The 15,807-nt window shown below is 42.8% G+C and overlaps 1 protein-coding gene across 1 annotated transcript in view; it reads left to right on the top strand.

Moving 5' to 3' along the window:
• The window catches only part of LOC115403651 (inactive dipeptidyl peptidase 10), a 156,560-nt gene that overhangs the window by 80,367 nt on the left and 60,386 nt on the right, over window positions 1–15,807 (top strand). The window lies entirely within an intron of this gene.

The following is a 15,807-nucleotide window of genomic DNA, read 5'->3' as shown; positions in this document are numbered from 1 at the left end:
TCTCATATGTATTCACGACAACAGGTTTTTTCCAAAAATATTTAAAAAGCATCTTATCCATAGATGGTTTTATTATCAACATATAAAAAAGGGCTGCGTAGGTGAGTCTCGAGACTCCCTCTGCTTTTGATTTAAGTATTCTTGATTTTCAATGATGCTGTGGCTAATGCTTCACTTTATAAAATAGTCATGAATGTTGTACTTTTTTCAGATTTAAGTCTGAATAGCAAAAAATATATTATAAGCAAATAGTAGGCTACAGCAGTAACAAATCTGTAATTTTGAAGTTATATATATTATGTATGCTATATGCTAGAATGAAAATGAGTGGTTTTAATGATAGTAAATGGGCCCAAAATCTTCTCCAGGAAAAAGTGTGGTTTTTATTTGTCTATGATGTTATTGAAATGTCAACATACATTAAAAACAATTAAAATCTTTGTCAGATTTCATAGAATGAACGACATGAATGAGAGCACAAATAAATTGATCAGCCTCTAGAAGTAGGCCAAAAATATTGTGCATTAAAAGAGGCCAATTAAAGTTAATGGTATTTCACACCTGAAATTTATGTTTTATTGCATTTGGTACAAACAATAATATCTGTCATTGTGAGCTTATCTTTACATGAAGAACAGACCCGGGCCGCATGTGGCCCACAGTTCAAATTTGATATGTGGGCCACATACAAAACTTAACATCTGGCCCACATCTTTTTTTCCACCTTAAGGTGATACCAACTGAATGCCACCTGTGGCCCACCGCTCTTTTTTGACACGTGGGCCACATATTAAACTCAACATCTGGCCCACATTCGGTTTGCCACCTTAAATACGGCACCACCTCCGCCACATCTGGGCCATGTTTGGTTCACATGCTGCATGCCAGTGCCGACCGAATGCCACCTGTGCCAGCTTCCAGCCAGATGTGGCCCAAGTGTCTCTGCTATGTGGGTGATGTGTATATTTTGATACCATAATAATATGACTCCACTGTGCTAGGTTCAGTTGAGTGATAATATCCACAAAAAGAACAGGAAAGCAAAGACAAGAGCCCTTAAATCAAACCAGACAATTGTAATGCATTTAAATGAATATCTCTCTTCCAACTTGGTTAGAAAACAGTGTGCTGTCACCTGAAGAAAGACTCACGGTCTCTCTCTCTCAGCTGAACTTAGAATGGAAGCATTTCTTACCTTAATCTTCAATTTAGATTTCACTTTTTCGCTCCACATATCTGGAACAAACTTGGAGAAAACTTGATCAGTTCCAGCTTTTTCAGCTCAGAGCTGAAGGATTCTCTCAGTGCCGCCGACTTTTACCAAATTACATTTATAATTCATTCAAGTGTTACGCAGCACTTCAGCCGCTCTGTAGTTTGTGGGTTTCTCTCAGTTCAAGCTCGTTCCACTCTTCTCTATTGATGCCGTGTCCTCATGAAAAGTTTTTCAGATTGCCTCTTGTTTTATTTCGATCTTTATGTGTTTTGTAAGGTACTTTTCATTGGTTAATTGTTGAAAAGAATGAAAAGTAAACCACTTTTGCCTTAAAGCAGAAAGTTCAAGACTCTTTATGGCCACTATTTCACTGTTCCAACAAAAACCCGGGCAGTTGTGATAATAATATGGAAAAACTAAACGTAGATACAAACTATCAGTAGAACAATGAGACAACAACCTGTAAAGAATAAACACTTAATTACCGTATTTTCGGCACTATAAGGCTCACTGGATTAATAGGCACACAGTCAATGAATGGCTTTTATTAAAAAAAAAATTCATATATGGGGCGCACCACATTTTAAGGCGCATAGGATGTATAGAATAGTAGGAGAGAAATACATATTGGCAGTCTAGGTGGTTACATTCTCGGTTGAAATGTGAGTGAAGTGACATATCAGAGCGAGTTTGACTGAGGATCGCTCCTCTTCACGGATATGCAGCCCAGAGCGGCCACGACTGGTCGAACTCGCTCGGTCACTGGGGTTCAGCCAGCTGCCGTCTCCTGAGTGAAGTGCCCCACCGACAGCTCAGCCGCAGCCGGCCAGTCGCTCCCGGCGTCCCGGCGGGTGGGCTGCCGGGCGGGGGCCGGCCGTTCTCGGAGTCGCAGCGTGCAGGCTGCCGCCCGGCGTCCAGCCGCTTCCCACGTCGTGCTCCGCGGTTAGGAGAGTGGAGGACAATTGTGTGATTATGGTGACTGACAGGTTGGAGGTGGAGAACGTGCCTGAAGCTTCATGCTTGGCGTTCTGCATGAACTAGCTAGCTTAGCAGCTTAGCAAGCAGGGGTTGTTTGCTCATGTGATCAGGGTGATTACCGTAATACCCACAAAAAAGGCGCATCGAATTATAAGGCGCTCTGTTGGGTTTCGAGAAAATTACAGGCTTTTATGTGCGCCTTATAGTGGCGAAAATACGGTAAAGCTAATTAGGTCTGAACAGTTGTGTACTGTTTAGCTTTCACAGAGGGAATAATCACATATGTGATTCCAGGATTAAGGGCCTTTTAAGAGGGAGTTTGCACATTGTTCCTGTGTGAACTAATTTCTTTAAATTACCTATTATTGTGAACGAATTAGTGTCTATCAATCCATCGTTGAAAAGAAGTTCATCCGTATTTGTTTGAAGAGCTGGGTTTTCCCCACCTGACACTGGGCGAAGCGCTGGAAACTCCCTGCATAGGCTCCCGATCAATCACAAGAAAAACACAATTACACAGACTCATTCGTTCTCAGCCAATTTTCAGTCACCAATTAATCAAACAGGCATGTCCTTGGACTGTAGAAGGCTTAAAGCAAACAAAACCTGGGCTTAGGTTCAAGAGTGTATTCACATGCTGCCCAGTGAGAACCATCCATCTTGTTTCCCACAGTGTCAATTTAGTGAGGAGAGAAGTCAAGAAGACCATCCTCAGCTCTGCTTTGGCATTCATGATGTTCCAAAGTCAAAAGAGAAATATACTAGCAACAATATTGTTAAACTCTGAATTTATAGAATAGAAATATTCTATTTATCTCAGAGGTAAATACTTTAAACCCCCAGTTGCTCCCATTAGATGTGACGAGCACCTTGCATGGCAGCTACATCCACTTATTTTTTTGGTTTAGAATCTTGATAAAGGACACTTTGACGTGTGGACAGATAGAGATTGGAAACTGAACCTGCAATTTCCCAGACAACCTGCTTTTTAGCCGTTAGCATTAGTCCTTTGCTAACCATCAGCGGTGCCCAGAACAGCTCACCAGCCCGGCCCGGCTTGGTCTGCCGCTGGTGAGGCGGTGGAGCTGACGGGAGAGGAGGCTGGGCTGATGGAGGAGGTGCTGATCGAGCTGATGGAGGAGGTGCTTGAGCTCCTCTGGGAAGTCTTGGTCTTGGACAGGGTGGAGCAGAGGAAGCCATGTGGACCAGAGTGAACAGGGACATGAAGTATCTGTTTTCTCTCCTGAGTTCAGGTGAGACTCCGCCCCTCTCCTCCATGTGAGCCGTTACCATTGTTGCAGGATGACAGGGCTTCGTTGGAGCCACACAAAGAAAGAAAGACCAGGGGAAAAGGTATCTGAGAGGCTGAAAAGGCGGACTGCAGCCAAGGGACTGTGTGTCATTTGAATTGTTTTACATGTGCTTCGCTTCCAGTTTAAATATTAATCGTCTGTCCCCCCCTCTCAGCCTTCAGGGACGTAACACCAGGGACGTGGCCTGCAGGAAGAGACAAGCCAGGGGAAATGTTTGATACTTACACAACTTCCGAAACAATGCTTTTATGTAGGGATGTGACGATGCATCGCAGCACTTTTAAAAAGCGCAACAAGATGATGGGTGCAGATGACGGAAAAGTTCTGTTTCCTCAGGTGATTTCAAATCGGAGGTGTGGAAGCATTTTGGCTTTCCGAGGTCAGAAAATGAAAACGTGAGAAAATAACAGACACCAACAAAACAATCTGCAAATATTATCATTAGCCTGCGATTCTTTGTTGAAGAGATTTTAGATTATTTTATGTAAGACAAAAGGCATTTGAAGTTATTCTTTACAAAGAACACCTTAATTTGTGCTTTACAGTATAGTCAATAACTTCACTTTTTATTGAAAAGTCAAAAAAAATCGTATTGTCAACATAGTACCTTGAATCACATCAAATTGTGAGCTCGGTGAATCTCTACATAAATACTTTTCTCCATACACTTGATTAATAATAATTCATTTGATCTGCACAAGCAGAAATGTGTCTGAGCTGACTTGACAGCATGTAACCAAGATAACCATCCTCACACTGTTGTTCTTAAACCTGCATGCATGAGATGACCTTCCTCCTGTCCAAGATGAGTAATGAAGCCAATGCTTCTCCATCTGTATCGCACTGCCTTATCTCCTTCAGTTTGTTTTCAGAGATTACAATTTCCATAAATGAACCCTGCAAAGGTGTTTTTTCTCTCTCTCCCAGTCCTGCTTCTCTTTTTATTAAGTGTCCTGAATAATCGGTGATGCACAGCAGTCCTCCCTGCTTTTTTAGATGACAGAAATGTCAAGTGGTCCCAGCCTCACACTCAAAGAGAGGTGACATATTATCTCTGCAATTCAGCCTTTGGGATATTTATTAGAATATTTCAGACTGCCAATTCATCATGAAAATGTTGCTCCTGCCCTGCAAGACCGCACCGTAAAATATTGCATTGAGGCATTGCAGGCACTCCATTTATTTAGTCGGCGCTAACAGAGGAGCGTACTGATGTCAGACACATTAAATAAGTTCCATAAAAATGGATGTCAGAAGATAAGCCTACAACACCATGTCAAATCTAAATAAGGTAGCGCCTCGACCAAAACACAGTTACTCATGCTGACAGTCAGCAAGATTCTTCAATGAGCGGTAAATTGCAGAAAAATGTGAATCCAGCCATAACATAATGACCACCTGTCTAATGTTGCGTGGGTCTTCCTTTTGCTGCTAAAAAAGACTTGACTGTGGTATCGAGCACCGATAAGTTGGCAACAGGTTAGGAAGATGCTCCATGTATGTACGATCCTGTCTCCAGTTCTGAAGACAGTGTTAGTGTGTAAAAATACAGAGCGTTGTGTGTGTACAGTAGATTGTAGAATGAGGCACTGATTTAAGCAGCATCATTGGTGTGTGAGCCCCAAAACGCGCAAGTGTATGTAGTATGTAACGTGTAGCACAACTTGGGAGTCAAGTCCTCCTGGATCCACTGAGCTAAGTTGAGTTGAGCTGATGAACAACATCGGACTAACTGCTGCTCCAAACGTCTGGGCGTGAAGTTACTGGTGTTGTACAAATTATATTCTGAATCCTCTTGATATTTTGGCAGAAAATGATTTATAGTTTGTCTAACGTTTTTCATTCTCATTAATGTTAAAGACTCTCCAAACTGCTGACATTGCTCGTCCTGCTGACGTGGCTGATGGATGATGTCCTGTAAAACTCACCGGGTTAAATAAGGGAGCTTTTACAAGTACGAGTACACTGCGCAGCATCGGACCCGATACTGGTGTCGGCGCTGGAGCACTCAGGCTGATTTCTGCGCAATCAGACGACATCGACTTTCAATAAATTAGTTTCAAAGAATGAAATATGAAACCAAACTTTATCAGTTTCAAGACTACTTTTTCTTGGCTTTGAATATGTTTTGGAACAAGATGAGATTGTTGTGATACGCTTTTCAAAAATTACTTCATTTGATCCCATTGGAAAAATGTTCTGCTTCCAGACTGTAATACACTTCCAAAAAAGCCAATAATTGGTTCTGGTTTTACACATACATCATTGGCATATCCCTCTTCATCACCAGCGGAGAAAAACCTTCGTTCGGTGACAGTCGTACTGTGGGGGGAAAAAAAAAATCTCTTTTCTGCGGCTGAGATGAGCTGAATTTAGAGCAGAGAGGCTTGGTAGCGGTCTCTCGGGGCATGGAGGATGACAGTGATAAATACTCTTGACACTGATGCGGTGGAGCACTCCATCAAATGCACACAGCCACGCTCACTCAGGGATCTGGGTTCTTTAATGAGAGAAAACAAAACGCTTATAGGAAGAATCCTATGAGGTCCACTGCCACTGAATAATTTACCACTAGTAGTTTAAAACAGGTGTTTGAAGGTGTAGTATAAGATTTAACTTCACAAGGAAGCTTAGATCCACTTTACACAGCGGTTTTCAAGAAAAAAACAAACAAACATTGTTTTTGTGCTGTCTTTTTGAGAGCGGCTTCCAAGGTGGAACTTTTCTGAAATGCTCCGACTCCGTGGAAACGGGAGAAAATGCAACTTTTCTAAAATGCTGCTACTAGACATGTGCAACACAGCTGTAGTAAACAGTTCTTCTGCACATGCTCAGCAGATGGACGGTAACAACGTTTAGACTCCCAGGTCATGTTCTCTGGGGACTTGGTCAGTCCAAATTCATCATCTGTCCATACAAATGTTGGGACTGTTCATAAGATATTGTTCTCTACGTGCATGTGTGTGTGTGTGTGTGTGTGTGTGTGTGTGTGTGTGTGTGTGTGTGTGCATGTGGCTTCATTATAAAAACAACAAATATCAACTTGTAGCCTGGCATGCTAGCTACAGCATTTTCAGTATTTCTGTCATTTCTGTAGAAAAATTAAACTTTTCTGGAATGGAAACACAAAAATGATGCATAACAGCTTGAAACGTTGTCACGGAAACGGGACCTACAACTAACGTACCCCTCTCCACTCATCTCAATAATCTACAAAGAAGTGCTGCTGTATTTCTCCTCCATCGGTATTCCATTCACTTTATTGAAATTTGAGATCCTGGGACTCTGATTCAAAAAGACTCAGAAACCATGTTCCAACATCGCTGCATGCAAACCAGTGGCGATTGCTCTAAGACTGCAAGGGAAGCTCAACTTCCCCTAAAATATCAAAAAATAAGTGGTCCAATATTTACTGTTGTGTGAACATTTCATTGACTAAATATGCGCTACAACACGTTCATCTTTTGTTCAGAATCGGCTACTTATCTCAAGTAATTGACTCGGCTTTTTTCTCACTCCTCCTCGCAGCAGCACGGCGCTTTAAACAGCCGGACGCTGAGCGTCCATGCGGAAGCTAGAGTGGGTTGTTCTGCTGCAGTGAAACTGGACGCTCATTGGATAAAATACTGGGCTGGTCCCGCCCACGGACGCTCAGCGTCTCTGGGGGTCTATGGAAAATTGGGCTGGCCTGGACGCTGAGCTTCTGCGTGGTGATTGGATGATCTGTGTGAAGCTTGATTGACAGCGAAATGAGCAAATCAGCGATCTTGAAGTAAAAAAAATGCACCAAAGCGCTTCTGAAGTTTTTCATTCTGCTGTTCTGAGTTGATTCGGAGGCTTTACTGATCCCTGGAGACTTTATGTTTGTGAAAAACGACTAGCGTTGTGTTTGGAGACTCGTTTCGGTCACTCTGTGGTTTCTGTCCTTGACCAGCAGCTGTGGAGCTTCTCCCCTTCTCTCACACAGCTCCAGCCTCCAGCAGCTCCAGCTGCTCGCTAGCTGCACACAACGGCAGAAAATGTGAATGTTGTGGACCGGATTTTGGCGAAGCCATTTGATATTCTTCCTTACGAAGAGAAAATTGGTGTTAAACTGCATAACAGATCAACTCCTAAGACTGAGCTGGTGCCGAAAGGTGGGGAAAAGTAACAGGTCCTTTCAGCTGTCCTGGTCTGACCAGGTGAGCTGCTGACTGAAGCGCTGTCACCAATTAAAATGTCCTGCTGGCCATGCCACTGGATGAAACTATCTCAGGGAGGTGTTGTCTGGTCACAAGTGGGCTTTGAGGATCTGTCTAACTTTGACAGGGCGTACAAAAGGCATGAAAGCTGATAGAATTTACATACAAAAAACAGATTACACATATTACAATGTATGCTGAAAATGAGCTTCCCCTCTTTGGAAGACCAGCAGCCGCCACTGATGCAAACGAATAGTTTTTCGAACACTCTAACATGCTACGAATATTCTAGCACCGCAGTCTGTGCACTGAGTTGTGATGGCCAACTATTGCTAAATGAGAGGCCGGGTATCCTGATCTGAGGAGCATATTGGAAAGCGGAGTGTGATAAACATGCAGCATGTGATGTTGTTTGTGGTGTACGTTCCCCCTGTGCCACACAGAGTTGACTCCTGTACATTCAATTTCACTGTAGGTGCTCAGCCGCCTGGCTTCTCCTCCCGACATGAAAACAACACGGCCTGCTCTGCATCGCATTCATTTTACCAAGTGTTTGAGTGAGAATCCTATCAACAAGCCAGAAGCACACTGTAGGGACAAAAGACTTCATTTCAGATGAAGATCATGCCTCAGATTCCCTTCTCTCCAATTCCACGCAGGCTTCCTACCGCCTTCTCTCTCTGTTCGATTCAATTTCTTCAGCTGTGTATCTTCAAAACAGCACCTGGCACCGTGCTACATATGGCGGAGTGCATTTCACTTGAAGTGAAATCACACGGCGCTCTAACACAGGGGGAAAAGGAAAATAGTGTGGGCACTTGAGTTTGGTGGAAGTCAGAGGGGACGTGCTTTGGCTCTCTTGACAGGTTAGCAGGTGAGCTGTGGTATTTAGTCCCTACTTGGCATTGTGCTGCTACCGCTGCTTTGTGAGCAGAGGAGCCCTCCAGCACGTTGCTGACAAACACAAAGGTCGTGTCCCGGCCTCTTTAAGACCAGCAGAAGCCGTCTTACATGGGAGACTCATGCACGCATATTTTCCCGGCTGCATCCTTCGCTTCAAAGGCAAACTGGCTTAGCGGGCGCAGATAAGAAGATTACACATGTGCGGTCGAAGTAATTTAACCCAGAAATCCTCCCCGCTTTTCACCTCGGTGTATTGATAGTATTGATGGATTGATGGTAGTTTTTCCGTCTGTCTTCCAGGCGCCGGGGAAACAATCATCCCAGGCTTTGCACAAAAGCGGCATCAAAACAACGATGAGGCCAGAAACAGATCTAGAGCAGACTGGAGCCTACAGCCATCCTATAAAGCACACAGAGGTGGTGTGTTTTCTCCCTTTGTATTGCAGCTCAGGGTTGCTTTTGTTTGCGTACCTCTTGTTTGTGTTTGGGATCCGTGATCGCGGATGGCCGGATGAGACTAAGGCGTTGTGGTGTCGGCTCGCCAGATCAATGTTGACACATCTGGCAGGTCTGAACGTCTCCTATATTCCCTCAGCAGCTCATGCAGCACTTACAAGGTCCAGAGATTTGGAAACTGCCCGTCAACATCGGGCTGATTCGAAGCCACAGCTCAGCTAACATCCTAAGAGACAGTCGGGTCAAGAGTTGAAAAAAAGATGTGGGACTTCAAGACTAGATGGAGGTAAAATTAAATCCGGAACACCGAGCTTGTTTTCACAGTGAACAGAATCCTTCCTGCTAGCTGATTGCTTTGTTGGGAAAGTTCAAACTCACTAATGAGTCGACTTTAAAGGAATCATTAATATATATATATATATATATATATATATATATATATATATATATATATATATATATATTTTAACTGACGAGGCATCCAGTGAGTTTTTCCATTGAATTTGTATGAAGTGTGGATGGAGTCACCTTCCTCACTCCAGCCTTAACCTGTTCCACTAGTGGCTGGGAATAATTATCGGGCTGAAAAAAGCAGCTTATTGCATAATCGTGAAATTATAAAACAGTCATTCCTTTTAGTGCTGTGGTTGTTTGAAGCTCCAAAACAAGAAATACAATCGATATCAATCAGCACAACTCGTGTTTGTGCTGCCGACAAAAACTTTTTATTAGTTTTCTTTTCATGCTGCCCTCTCATTTTACCTTTATATCTACAAAACAAACAGCCAAGTTGCAGCAGACATGACTGTCTCCCCAGAAAAGTGTGCAGAAACAGAGTTATGCATGTCAATTCACAAGCATTAAAGCTGTAATGAGTTATTACACTGAATCACACGTTCTGTTAAACAGTTAAACTATATTAACAACTATAGGAACATTCATAGAATATCTGAGCTGAGGAAAACTCTTCAAAGTAGCAGAATGAGTTAATGAGGACTAGCTCGTAGATTTTTACTTGTGAAAAAAAAATCTTTTTGTAGTTGGAGTTGGTTAAATTTGCTGCAATTCCATTCAGTAAATGAAGACCAACAGATAACCCACCAATTTAATGACATTATACTTGTGACCTTTGCTTTCTTCTGGTGGGACCTGATGAAAATCTATTTTCAGTCCCAACAGTATCACTGCGTTTCAGAAACTTCAAACTCATTTTGAGTGCAACTGAATTCAAGCAGAAAAACAAAACAAAAAAAAACCTGTGATTAAAATTCCAAAGCAGAGTTAAAAAACTGTTTCTGATATATCAGTCTCGGATGACTGCTGTGCAACAAATAGTTTAATTAAAAACTGATGCTGTGTGTTACCGTTCACCTGTCATCTGTGTAAAATCTACAGGTTGTGATCTACTGTCAGGGGTAATTAACTCATCCATCATAGGTTGGGCACTGCTGTGGAAGCAAACGCTTTGAAACGGCTCCTTCGGAAATGCTTCTAATGCTCCTGCTACTGTGTGTTGCTGCAGGTTTTTAATAAACTGAACAGACGGGTATACACTGTATGTGTGTGCCGTGGCTATATTTATTTTTCTTTATTGGCTTCGAAGCCTGTTTTTATGTGATGTGAGACTTGTTTGGCCAATGTCGGAGCGTCTAACAGAACCTGTAAGTGGGCGTCTCGGACCAAAAGAGCAAGAAGTGGTGACCTTGCTTAAGTGTGAAATAGCTCGAAGCCTGAACAGGTCCAAAAACTTTGCCTGAAGCCTGCCTGCTGTGCTATCCATATTTAATGAATGTAAGAAACACAATACTGCTGTTACAGCAGGTTGCAATCTGTGCAAATACAATATATGGTGCTGTAAAATATAAACAGGCCAGTATAGAATGGGAAAATCAGTCTATTATCCATCCATATATCCATCCATCCATTCATCGCCTAAGTTCAGGTCAGAGTTATCAACATGAGCCGAGGTGCAGAATAGGCTCTGGAAAAATGACACAGAATAATGCAAAAAGAAAAACAATTATTAATTCTCACACACTTTCACAACAATAGCCAAATCAATTCCAATTCAATATTTTTTGAAAAGCTTCAAATACTAAACTGTCATTCAACAGATGATGGGTGGGGGCAGGAGGCTCAGGCCACAAACTTCCACATAACAGTCATGAACTGCACCATTCTGGCACAGCAATGGATCATATAGACATGTACACAGACGACCTGATCGGGCACAGAAAGAGCATAAGCCACAAACAGAAACCTGTTCCTTTTGGGAAGAAATTATGCTATCCACTCTGCTAACTTTTAGGCCTAAACCTCGAACAAAAGTGCCAGATGGATATAAAATACTTCTTTTCAGGAGAAATTTTAGGATTACAGACTCATGTTGACAAACCATGACAGGATAGTCACTGATATCTTTGGAGGTCTTCTGCTCTGCAGACAGCTGCAGTTGGCTGGATAATGAGCCTGGTGTCAAATCACCAGCATGCTACCAGTGGAGCACTGTATACTAGACCATGAAGCAGCATTATGCAGATGACACACAGGTTTACACCGCGCTGGGACAAGGTGACAAGGTGACGCTTTTAATGACATGAACCGATGGATGGTCCAACATTTTCTCCAAGTTAATCAGTCCAATTCTGAAAAATCCCTGCCTCCCATTCTTAAACATTTAGTCAGTAAAAAGCCTTCGGTGTCATCTTTCATTCAAACAATTTATTTCTATCCTTAGCTCCGGTCCATCTCTACTTTCAACATGTAAAAACCAATTCATGCATTAATTTCTTTCTGCCTCCACTCACTCCAGTAATTTCTTCCCTGCTGTTTCGGAACTCAGCTACACACAGGTGTGACTGTCATCACATCAGCCCAGTCTGCAACCCTGCACTGGCTCCTTGTCTGTTTTAGAATCCATTTTAAAGGTTGACTTTTTAAAGCACATCAAGTCCTTGCCCTCAGCTACATGACTGAGATACTGACTCTTCATGAGCCTGGGATCACCGGACAGAGCTCATCTGGTGGTTCAAAAGTCCTGGCTGGAAACTAAACTGGACCAAGTCTTTTTGATAGCATTATTATGAGGAAATGGAACTGAAAATGTTCATTCAGTGTTTTGATAAGCAGCTGATTCAAGTGAAACACACTGAAAAGTCTGACCAGTCTTTGTTTTTGGAGTTGGTGGAGTTGGAAATGTACCAGTTTAACACTTTCCTCCAGCAATTGTTGCTCCCCCCATCTTGTTATTTTCAGTCTTTATTATATTTCCACTCCAACCTGTCAAGGCAGAAATTCTTCACCTGAGTCCCATTAAAATTGTATTTTTTCTGCTGCACTTCATGGTGGATTTGTTTTTCATGATTCATTTAATAACTGAGTTATTGAGGCTGGTATGGTGTTGTGTTATGATTGCATCGCCATGTTCTTTCAATCAGTCGATTGTATCTGTGCAAAATGTAAATACTGATGGTAAGACGTGGATGCATGTCTTCAGCCAGAATCGAACCAAACAAAAAGAGCGTGAGAAGACAAATATGATCATATACGAGGGTGGACCCAAAAGTTCCCGGACTGTAGTTATAACTTTTTATTTTTTAATCTTCGCAATTATTTGAAACTGTCACCTTCAAAATACTCTCCTTTGGCTTGAATACAACGCTGCACCGGAGATTTTCACTGTTCAGAAGAGTCGCCATGACCGTGCGTAACTGTGCCGGAAAGATAGAACTTCGATTTTCCCTCCCCCGCCTGTATGCCTGTCTTACCTCTCCGCTGCCGCTCCAGTTTCATCTTTGACAACAAAAAGCAGTCGCCTGGGGCCAGACCAGGGGAATATGGCGGTGGGGAGGCTGGCTGGTCACGGTTTTAGTCCAAAAATATGCTTTACGCACAACATTTGGTGCTATTTCTGTGCGTAACGGGGCGTCCTGTGGTCTGCTGTCTGTTATGATGCGGCCATTTCCGGGTGCCTTCGTCTCCCTGCTTCTAATAACCGCCTGAGGATGATCTGTCTGGATCTCTACAATACTCCCATCAGATCTGCAATGTCATCAAAAGTCCTGCGTGGACCTACCAGGACGTCTTCTTCAGTTTTTGTGACGTTTTCCTCTGTTCTGGAAGTGGATTGTTGTCCTCTGCGTGCCTGGTCTTCGTGATGTAATCTGATCGCTCTTAAAGGGCCCAAACCACTCAGACACCCTAAGAATCCTTCTTAAAGAATGTCTGCAACATGGTGAGTGTTTCTGCCGCTGTTTTCCCAATAAAAAAACAAAATGTTTTGACAGAGCGCATATCCGTGGATATCCGCCATCTTGAAAAATCGAAGAGCGGGGTGTCACTCTGTCAACACAAACAGTGACTGTCAGCTGACCGCATCACGGGGGAAGACCAAACCTGGCACAGTTATGCATGAGGCTATCCTGTAGCGACATCTAGCGGCCAAAGTCGGAAATTCATTGTATTTTTTTATTAATAGAATCAGTCCGGAAACTTTTGGGTCCCCCCTCGTAGATAAAAGGGGTAATGGGTCAGTTATTCCTGGGGGGGACTGGGTTACTCTTCACCTGATACCTTTGGATACGGCTTAGAAAAGCAGAATAAAACCCTTCATAGAATCTATTGATGGCTCGAGCTTTCATATGTTGTTCACTCTGCAGAGCCCTGCAGATTTTTTCAGGGGGAACCTGGAGATCCTCTAAGGAGAAAAGGTCGAGAGCTATGGATAGAAATGATGTCGATATTCAATTATCATGGTAATGTTTGCTTTTTCTTGCATTTCTACAGTCAAACTGAAAGTGGAAAATGAAGCTGAGGAAATGGGATATCAATAGTCTGTAACAGTAATAGCGTGTTGTGGTGTTTATTCAATAGATGCAATTCATTTATTGCACACTGACTTCATTGAGCTGCATGTTCCCTTTTGGAGTTTCATTTAAACTGGTTTCATCTGGGAAGTTTTCCTTTTCTGTGTTTTTAATGGAGCTTTCAACAGTTTCTAAGATGGATTCGTCGCATTTTGAACATTTTCGCAGCAGGGGGGAGGGATACGATTCCATAAAACACAACTCTATGAAAATGAACTCGAACCCTACGAGGGCCACGACGGCCTGGATGTGTCGGTGGAATTCTGAGTAATGATCTGATGGGGAATGGTGGATAATGTTCCCCTGATGTGTTGCGAGGGCTGCTCCAGTTAATGACGCCAAACAAAACGGGGGAAAACACAGGCAGAGCACACGAAAGCGATGTTGAACCCACAGCAGAGGAGGAGTTGCCTTGTGAGAATATGAATCAGAAGGAGCCACAGGGATGATGGGTAAAACGCTCAAGTTGTGGAGTAGAACTACAAGGATCGGGGGGAAGGGGGTTGTGAAGCTGGCGAGGCTCCAGGGTGTTTATCTTACAATCATCCTTCCAATTAAAAGACTCACAAAGCAAATAGAACCATAAATACACAGACGGGGTTCCTGTAGCTCGAGGCTCTGTATGCGAGACAGCTTTATTTATAACACGGCTCTGTCAGTGCAAATGAAATAAGGCGCTGCATAATTGATGTCAAGAAGATAAAGAGTCTGAGACACGTCCAAAAATGGGTCCGGTCTTCAGAGAGTCGATCTGTCCCTTTTTCTTCTTTTCTTTTTTTTCTTCCCGCTCTGAAGCTTTCATCAAACTCGGCACAGTGAGAACGGCGACGATTCAGGCTGGAAATCCATCAATAAAGGCAGGAACAAAGCAGTCTAACAGCAACAAAATGAAGACAAAATAATGCAAACGTTGTCCCTCAGCTTGAATATATATTGTTTTTCTAAAGCTTTTCTATAGCCTGCTTTACTGTATTCAACTGCACCAGTTCGTTCAAATGAATTTCACCAAGGCTGCAGCCTATATGTGCAAGAGAAGACACACTTTAGACAGATCACAGGATAACAGAGAATCACACAATCAATTTAATGTTTTTCTGTCATCTTGACCCTGAACCATTATAACTGTAAGAGCCAGTCTGTGTGTTAAGTCTTTATCGGTTATGTTGTACATTGTGTCCTACTTCTGTCACTAATCAAAAAAAGAAAGAAAGAAAGAAAGAAAGGATTCCCTCTGGTGTTGTGAGCAGCGAAAGGTCCTGGGTTTGAGTCTGTTCTTGTCATGCCTGTGTGGGTTTTCTCTCTGTTTCTTCCCACAGTCCAGAAAAAGCAGTTCAGATTAACTGGTGAGTGTGACTGTGTGAGTCTCTGTGTTGGCCCTGGGATGGAGTGGGAACCTGTCCTGGGTGTATCCGAATCCCTCCACCCCGCGCTGCAGATTGCAATTACCATAAAGTCTCTATGTGATGATGGATTTCCTTTAATTGTGCGAAACACCATATGTTTCAGTGTTAAATCATCAATCGGAAATCGGATTTTGCCTTTTCACCGCTTCATCAGTTCCAAAGTGCAGCACGTTGTGAGTCAGAGTCACACAGTGGCAAAGGCCGTCGTGCAAAGCGCCAGTGGCAGATTCAGTGTCTTGCTCAAGCACACATGGACATATGTACATATTTATGAGGGAGGGGATTGAACTCAAAACCATGTGATTGAAAGAAAACTGAGTCGATCAGCTAAGCCTGAGGATTTACCATTGAACACGAACATCCTCAGCAAGTCAAACAGATAAACAACTTCAGGTGTGGAGACACTACTTTCTGAACCCTCTGTCACAGTTCAGCAATGGCAATACCCGCTGGTGTTTGGTTTGGTTTTGTTTTTTTCTCTTTGTGACTGTG

The sequence above is a fragment of the Salarias fasciatus genome, chromosome 16, assembly GCF_902148845.1.
Source record: "Salarias fasciatus chromosome 16, fSalaFa1.1, whole genome shotgun sequence".
In the NCBI taxonomy this organism is placed as follows: Eukaryota; Metazoa; Chordata; class Actinopteri; order Blenniiformes; family Blenniidae; genus Salarias; species Salarias fasciatus.
Note: the sequence above shows the minus strand (reverse complement) of the source record. Positions and strands in the feature narration are given on the sequence as shown.